The sequence below is a fragment of the Cyanistes caeruleus genome, chromosome 10 (genome assembly GCF_971803275.1).
Source record: "Cyanistes caeruleus chromosome 10, bCyaCae1.hap1.1, whole genome shotgun sequence".
Lineage (NCBI taxonomy): Eukaryota > Metazoa > Chordata > Aves > Passeriformes > Paridae > Cyanistes > Cyanistes caeruleus.
Genome location: NC_141710.1, coordinates 16,759,976 through 16,768,414, shown reverse-complemented (window position 1 = coordinate 16,768,414; position 8,439 = coordinate 16,759,976).

Below are 8,439 nucleotides of genomic sequence, written 5' to 3'. Positions count from 1 at the left end.
CTGCTTTACATTGGCTGGAAGTGCAGGCACTGAACCATATCATTGCTGGGGCAGGAATCTTGCTCCCCAGGCCCTCCACAGTTCCCAGGTGAGGGGGGACCAGCATGTCAGCATTGTCCCCAAGAGCACCCAGCACCTCTGGGTCTGAGAGGACTGTGGTGGTCATGGCAGGGAGGTGGCCTCTGCACCCTGTGCGTCCTGCTGGCTGGGAAAGCATTAACCAATTTACTGCTAATCGTGTTATCACCGGCACATCTGAGCAGCTGCTGGGGCAGCACAGGCCAAAGCAAACACAGCCCAGTGCCCTGAGGACACTGAGCAGTCAGAGGCAGCTGCGCCTACTCTCAGTTTTCCAGGTCCCATGTCTCCCACCTCAGTGGTCCAGTTGACCTCTGGAAGGAAGGAGGCTCCACAGGACAAACTCAGACAGTACTGCAGTGCTGCAGCAGGGAGCGTGGGAGCTGCCCTGGTCAAAATTTGGGCTGGTGGCCTGACACCAGTGCCTGGGTGACCTTGGTTATGCTGCACAGTGGGCACCGTGCCAGCAAAACATCTGCCTTCCTTCAGTGGGAGCTCAGATGTAGGAGGTGAAGGAGCAGGCTGGGTGTCAGGGTGCATGTGGCAGTGGGCCTGCCATCCCAACACACCATCTCCTCCATCCTCCCTTCCTAGGGACAGCCCGCTGCAGCGAAAGAAATTCCAGCAATGCCTCTACAACACAGCTCCTCTCAGTTACCCACCCATCCTCTGGGGAATCATCAGCCCTGAACTGTTCTTAGTCCCTCAGCCCTGCACTCTTGGCTTCTCCAACCTTCTCCACAGCACACAGCAAGCAGGGCACACATGTGTCCCCAGGTCAACAGCATCAGGGCGTTGTGCTACCCCAAAGTGGTGGACTGTGCCCACAGCAGAGTGTGCCTGACCTGGGCATGTGTGGGTGAAAGTGCTGAAAGCCTGGGGAAAGCTTCTCCCTGCCCTGAAGCAGAGCTGGCAGGGGGCTGCTCACCTGCCCAGCGTGGTGGTTTGCCAGCCAGCTGCCAACCAGCCGGGAATTGCCTCTGCTGGTGTGCTTAAAAATAACCCGCTAGCTTGTCAAGGTTATAAAGAGAGAGAGAACAAATTGCTTTCTGAGTTGATTAAACTGCTCAGCGTGGCTGCGCACGTGGCGCTCTCCGTACGGCTGGGACAGAGTCTGGCGCGTTAATTTGCACTCGGCAGTTCCTGTGCTAATAAGGGCTTGATGAGCTGCCTCCTCATACCCTCATCATCGACCCCTCTGAGCACCAAGCAATGCTTGACTGGGCCCCGAGGCAGTTGGGGCACTTTGTCTATTCAAAATGCCTTTTTGTTGTTGCCTTTCTGTTGCTTTTGAGCAGTGCCATGTCCGGAGCTGCCCTGGAGCCACTGGACCAAATCTCCGGAGGATTTCAGCAGCTCCCTGCTTCATCCCGGGGCAAATGAGGGAGTACAGGCAGGAGCACACTCCAAAACTCAGCTGCAAGGAGAAAAACCCACCTGTGGCCACAAATTGCTGCCAGATATTTCTCCATGCCGGTGCAACAGCCGCCCTCACCGCTGCACCGCTCAGCATCACCCCACGATGCTGCCGCCACAACGGGGTCTCCATGCTTGAAAGAGGCTTCCAAATATAACCAGTCCCTTGCCTACCCCCACCCTCTCCCTGCTACTTTCTGGGAAAATCCCTTTCTGCCTAAAATTATCCAGATGTTCTTTACAGCTCGAGGGGAGTTTGTGGGAAAAATACGAGGTTCGCTGGATGAGATGTTTCCTGAAGTGTGGGGCTGGGAGCTGGTTCCACTTTGGAGCAGACCCGCGCCACTCACGCGCCGCCACTGCCAGAGCTTGGCTTAGTTAAACCAGATTGAGTTTATCTCTTAATGAGAACTAGGGAATGAAAGCGCTTTTTCTTTTTTCTAACCTTTTTTAAATTCATACTCTGTGTTGGGAAAAGGCAGAAAAGGATTTACTAAGCAGATTGGTGCTTCCTAGCGCTCTGGCTCTGGTGTCCTTCTGGTAGGTTGTCCCTTGTGGTTTATGTAGTTTATCAGCTCTGTGGGCTTCTACTCAAACCCTGCACCCCAAAGAGCATCCCAAGGAGCTGACATCAGGGGATCCATCCAGGGGCCAAACTGGGGACCAAATTGTGCAAAGCAATCCAGGAGCTGCGTCCTTCAACCGATGAAGGAATTTTCAGTGACGACAAAGCAGCAGTGGGTACAGACCCTAGGGTAGGGGCTTCACATAAATCGTAGCAATTTGCTGGCTCTGCCACTCTAAATCCTGTCTAATTATACCAAGTGCAGCATCTGACATTAATTTGTTACAGTGTGTGTGTATAGAGCACCAGACATTTTGGGGACGTATTTAAGAGCAGCCTTCAGATCTTTGCCCTTGCAATCCACTGCCAGTCACAAACGACTGCATTTGGCCTCCTAGTTACCTACCTACATTGGAAAATTGGTTATTTTGAAGTCTAAAATATTATTATTACTTACACCTACAGTCATTTTACAGATGCAAAATTCAAGGCTGCATTCAGGCATCTTTGGGGGGGGGAAATAAAAAATAAAAAGAAATATTGGCCCTCTTTGCTCCTAGCTGCCCTTTTCAGTCTCTGAGCTGTAAAATAAGATTGACAGTGACTTTGAGACGCCAGCAGCAGAGCCCAGCCCAGGTCACAAGCCTGCAGAGCACTCTGGAGGGGAGGATGCCTGGGAACCAGGCTGAGGAGTAGCTGGTGTGGACTGAGCCGTGCGATGTCAGGTTTTTAACCAGCTTGCTGGAGCTCTTTGAGGATATTACTGCTTTGCTAGATAAGAGAAATTCAAGGGATGTGCTATACTTAGAGTTTCAAAACACACTTGGCATCAGTGCAGATCAAAGCCGAATGGTACAGGCAGCATCCCGGAATAGAAGGTGAAAGAGGGAAAAGATTTGGAATTTACTGGGAGGAAAAAAAAATAAAAATGCTGAAACCAACAGCACAAGGCTGCTGAGCTAAAAATAGCAAAGAAGGTATTAGCAGTGGCTCCACACACAAACTGACACTCGACTCCACTTTTGGGGAGAAACCTTCTGTCCAAATGGGAGATGCTCAAGGAAAGCACAGCAGTCCCTGAAGAGTCCATTGCCCCAGCCCAGCTCCCAGCTGAAACCAGCAGGAACCAGTAAGGTTTGGGCAAACCCCAGCAGGGCGTGCTCTGTGCCACTCTGTCACCTCCAGCAGCACATCATGTCCCTGCCATGTCAGGTTATCTGTGCCCCACCAGCAGCTGTTTCCAATCCCATAAACTGGAACAGCGCTGCTTTGTCAGCTCCCATGTCGGTGGCCAGCCACAGCCAGAGGCTTTTATACAATCCTGCTCTGCCCTGGGACATGGTGCACCATCACAGCAGGGCTGGGCATTCATGCCCTCCCCACAGTGTCACACACTAAGTGCTTCTTCAGCCCTTCCTCTTCCTCACTGCCACTTGGTGCTCATGGCAACAGTGACAAGTCTGCCCCTTGCCACCCAGGCTGGCTTGGGGAGTCCAGGGAGGGCAAGGTGACCACATTCCCCACATCCCCCACATCCCTGTGTGGTACCCCTGGTTAGGGCTGTGCCTCAGGACAAGCTTTCCCTACAATGTCCAGCCAGCAAGGAGGAATCACATTCTTCAAACCTACTCTTGAAGCACCACAGTTGTATCACAAACCTGCAGCAGAGCCAGGAGTACTGGGAGAACCCCTCTAAAGCATCAGCTGCTGGGTGACAGGGTTCAGTTGGGGGAGATCAGAGGCAGGGAAAGTCCCATGGAGGGACACCTGTGAGTGATGGATGGCTGTGGCTCCCATAAACAGCTCACATGGCCCTGGCCGTGTGATGGAGTGTTCCTCGTAGAACAGAATAATTTGGCCTTGAAATTAAGGAGGGGTTTGTCTCCTGTGTTCTCTTCCTGACCCTCTTCTGCTTGTGGATTCAAAGATGAAAGTAATTCTCTGGGAGGGAGGAGTATTTCTGAACACCTCAAGCCATGGAGCCCCTCCTCTGGGTTAATGCCACTGAGCTAATTGCAGCTCTGCAGGAGCAGGCAGGCAGTCCCTGCCACACAGGACACTCTAACCCCTGCTATGCTGAAAGGGACAAGTCTGCTAGAGCAGAGGTGTCTGGGGCTGGTGACACATTCCCCATGGGTCCTGGCAGCTCCTCTGGTGGCTGGAAGGACTTAATCCTGTACCCCTGAAGCAATGCAAACACCTCCCCGGGGATCCCAGGGTGCTGGTGTGTACTATTTCTGAGAATGGGCATCCTGGGGCACCCCTGAGCCAGACCCCATCCCGGGGGTGACAGTTTGCCCTGCCACGTGCCTGGCACTGGGGACTGCTCCCTGGGCTAGGGGTGGGCGCTGGAGCGGTGCCGGGAGCCAGCCGTGCCGGCCCCACCACGCGCCGCCGGGTTTCCTCTCGGCCGTGCCAGGCTCCTGCCAGCCGAGTTTGAGGTGAGGCATTAACACTGGTATCTCTGTTAATATTGCTATAAAGCAATAAAGGTAACTTGATTGCGGAAAGGCAGGGAGACCAGTGGGTTTGGAGCCGTTCCACAGCACTGCTATTAGAAAGCTCAAAATGAGAGTTATTAAATTACTGCCAGGTACTGCAGGTTTTTCCTAACAGGGAGACTTCGGCTTGGCTCGGAAACTTAAGCTCTGGCTTGTTCAGGTTAATTAAAAGAGAGCTGGACATCTTCCAGGGCCTTGCTTCTCATTCCTGATGGCCACCCCCTCCCCTCCAAGGCATGGGCAGAGTGTGCCACGAGCACCCATGACATTACCCCACTGAGGGATGCTGAGGGGGCATTGGCCACCAGCACTGGGCAGTGTTGACTGGCCAGGGAAGCCAGGATGGCTGTCCTGTAGGATGGTGACCTGAGTGTCACTTGCAGGTGCTGGGCCTGAGATCCCTGCCCTTTTCCACAGGTAGGGGCCTCAGGAACCCAACATAAGTAGCAGCCAGAGGTGTTTGTGATGCATTTGCCCATTGCCCCTGGTCCCCAGCAAATTCCTGATTCCTTTATAGAGCAACAAGGGGCAAGTACAGCACAGTGAAAGAATGGCTGGTGGGAGGCAGGGGCCAGGCAGGCAAACAATGCCCACGCTGTGCCTCTTCTCACCCTTTTTATTGCATTGCTCTTGGCATCTGACATGTTCTTGCTGCTGCACAACTGGCACTTAGGGATTCATGTGGCCTCTCATCAGAGAAAGCAGGAAACACAGTGCAAACAGGGAAGAGAGGGCAATTTGGGTGGGTTTGGAGAGGATTGCCTTCTCTGACCGGGAGCAATTTTCCTTTCACCTGTGTTTAGTCATCCCCACTGCTGCTTTGACTCCTGCCTCAGCTTCTGCAGGTATTTTCCTGCTCCCTCACGGGGTGATGGAAAGTTTTCGGCAGCCCCTCTCCTTGCCCTGGAGCAGATCACCTGCAGAGTGGCCTTTGTGGGGCTGGGGGTGCAGGCAGGTGGCTGCTCTGCCTGGCCCCCTCTGGCTGGGAACTACAGACAGAGGGGCTGGGGACTCAGGGCTGCCCTGACCCTCCCTCCCCCTGCCTGTCTTTGATTCCCTGGTGCTGGGGAGAGAGAAGAGGGCTTACACAGCAGTTCAGGCCCAAAGAGCTCCCTCTGTGTTCTCCCAGCACAGCTCTCTCCTGCTCTGCCTGACCTCCAAAGCCGGTGACACACCTGAGAGGGGCTGAGCTGGATCCCCCCGCTTTGTCCTGCTGCCCCTGGGGAAACAAAAAGCAGCCAGGGACGTGTGGTGCAAGGAAGGAGCATCCCACTGCCGATCGAGCACTGCAGATAGGAGGGTGTGGACCCCCAAGCCAGGCTGCCGTGGTGGGGAAGGATCCTGTCTCCATCTCCTCCCCAAAAACAGCTTTGGGAGAGCAGGGAAGACTCCCAACTCTGTGACTCCTCCACCCACCCCAAAACTTCCAGGTGGCAGAGGGCTGCCTGGACTTGGGACCAATACCATGGAAGGGCTGGGGCCAGTTGCCCTGTGTCTGAGCACTCCCAGATCCCGGCAGGACAGTGGGAGGGGGTGGGTGAAGAGGGATGCTGTAGCTGCTTGCCAGCCCTTGGCAGCACCCGCCCCTCTCCTGCCCTGGCCAGGCTGCCGGAGGTGAGGATAAATGCTGCTCACAGCTCTGGTAGTGACTCAACCCCCCAAAACACTTCTTGGACTCATTTTCCCAGAGAGAGTTTAATGGGGTTTGTCGTGCCAAAACCCCAAGCTATGCCTCACTTTCATCCCCTAATGCAAGCCATATATCAAGAGACACTAACAGAACAGGGAGGGTTTCTGACAAGGGGATCCTGGGAACAATCAGCCTGCGCCCCCCTCCCCAGCCTGCGCCCCCCTGTTTTGTGCATTCCTGGTAATGTAAATAGAGAGGCGAGCGCTCGCAGCCCTCCTCGGACCCGAGGAGCCCGTCTGGGGACGGCGCCAGCAGCTCTGCTGTCAGTCTGCTCTCGGGGGCTTTGCCTGGTACCGTTTGAAGTGTCTCAAGTATCAGCGTCAGCGCTGTGTCCCTGGGGAGAGCATCCCCGGGGCCAGCAGTGCCCCGGCGCTTCCCTCTTGCATACAATCCACAGATCCGAGGTGGGAAGATCCAGCTCAGCCTAAATAGTCCCTTTTACCCCTTGAAAAGCCACCCGTCCTGCCAAAATACCCTTGCCTCTAGCAAGCCATGAGATGAGGATGGAGGATGCAGCCCTGGCACTGACAGCACCCTGAGGGGCCCTTGGGACCCTGAGCCCCGCTGGGGTAGCAGCTGCCGGGTCTGCCTCCCTCCACGAGCACCCTGGGGGCCTCCATCCCCCGGCTCTCATGAGGGGAGAGATGCAGCTTCCTTGCTTCAGCAAGGTGGGGGTGGCTGATGCAGCAGGTCAGGGCTCTCACACCCTATTTAGTGCAGCATTGGGTCCTGGGGGGCAGGTGGTGGTTTGACACTGAGCACCATCTACAGGGTGAGTGGGTGCCCCTTCTGTGGTGTTTAATGGGAAAATCTAGAAGACTAACGTTTCTTAATTTAAACACCCATGCATTTGCTTGCTGTGCATGTCAGCAGTGTGGGATTAAGCTCTCTTGGAGGATGTTGGGCTGTGTATGGCGTTGTGTCACTTGGAGGGGACCTGCATGTCAGCCTGGACATGCAGTTTTGTTCCCTCAAACTTCACTCACTATCCCAGCAGCAACCCAAAGCTTCCTCAGGCAGGGCCAGGGAACCCAACCGGGCACACTTCATCCTTCTAAGGGAAAAAAAAAAAAATCAAGCCAAAAAGCCTCCCCTGGGAGAGTTTCCAAAACAAATCCCAAGCCTTGGGATTGCCACACAAAAGTAGGAAACCTCCTGAAGGTTTTCCTTCAGCTTGTCTGGATTAGAATCCTCAACAGCATTGCAGCCAGGGCAAGGGACGTGGGACCCAAGGTGCCACCAGTGCCAGTTCCTGACCCTTAGGGCAGGAGGAGCAGACACAGCTGGGAGCATCAGGGTGTAGAGGAGGCTCATGTGCTCAGAGCAGGGCGGGCTCTGGCTGTGATACACTCACAAAGTCCCAGGCCAGCAGGAGAAATCCCTGAGCTGAGGGTCTTGGTGAGCACAGGCAGCCCATGGGACCATGAGTGTCTGTGAGAAACTGAGGAGAGAAGGAGCTCAGATGGTGGCAAGTAAGTGGGCTCATGATGAGGAGGAGAGACCCCACTGGAATTAGGGACTCCTCAGGGCCACCTTCCTGTTCCCCAGCCTGCCAGGCAATGGGGACAGAGACTCAGTGGAATGGAGCTGCTCCCTTCCATCATCCATGTGTCCCCAGCAAGGCTGGAAGGAGGTCTCCCAAAATAGGGAAGGGATGACACCTCTGAGCTCCCTCCTGACTCTGTTGGGCTTCAGTAATTCAACCAAGGCTGGGGAGAACAGGAGGAGGGCTGCAAATTCCTCATGCAGTGATTGCTTAGGAAACATAGGAGAGGTTGCCCCTGGCTGCAGTCGAAGCACTCGTGGGGCAGGAATGGCACTGTACCAGCTCATGGCTGAACCAAAGCCGTTCTGAGGAAATGCCACTCAGCTCCATGCCAGTGAGGGGTGTCCCCATGTGGATACCTCTGTGGGACCCTTCCCCAGGGACCAGCCAGCAGATCAGAGTGGCACTGATGTGGCTGTGCCTGGCCTGGCCCTCTCCCACGCGCCCACAGGGAATGCTGTGATGGGGCCGGTGATGCTGGGTGGCCCTGGGGGACCCCAGGGAGCACACGGAGCAGAGGGGATCTGTGAGGGGTTTATTTGCTGGGACCAGCCCTCGGCGGCCCTGAGCTTTACGAGGCAGCCGATGCGGCTGCTTCCTTGCGAGCTGCAGCAATAAAGCTTGCCGGGGGGTCAGAGGTGAT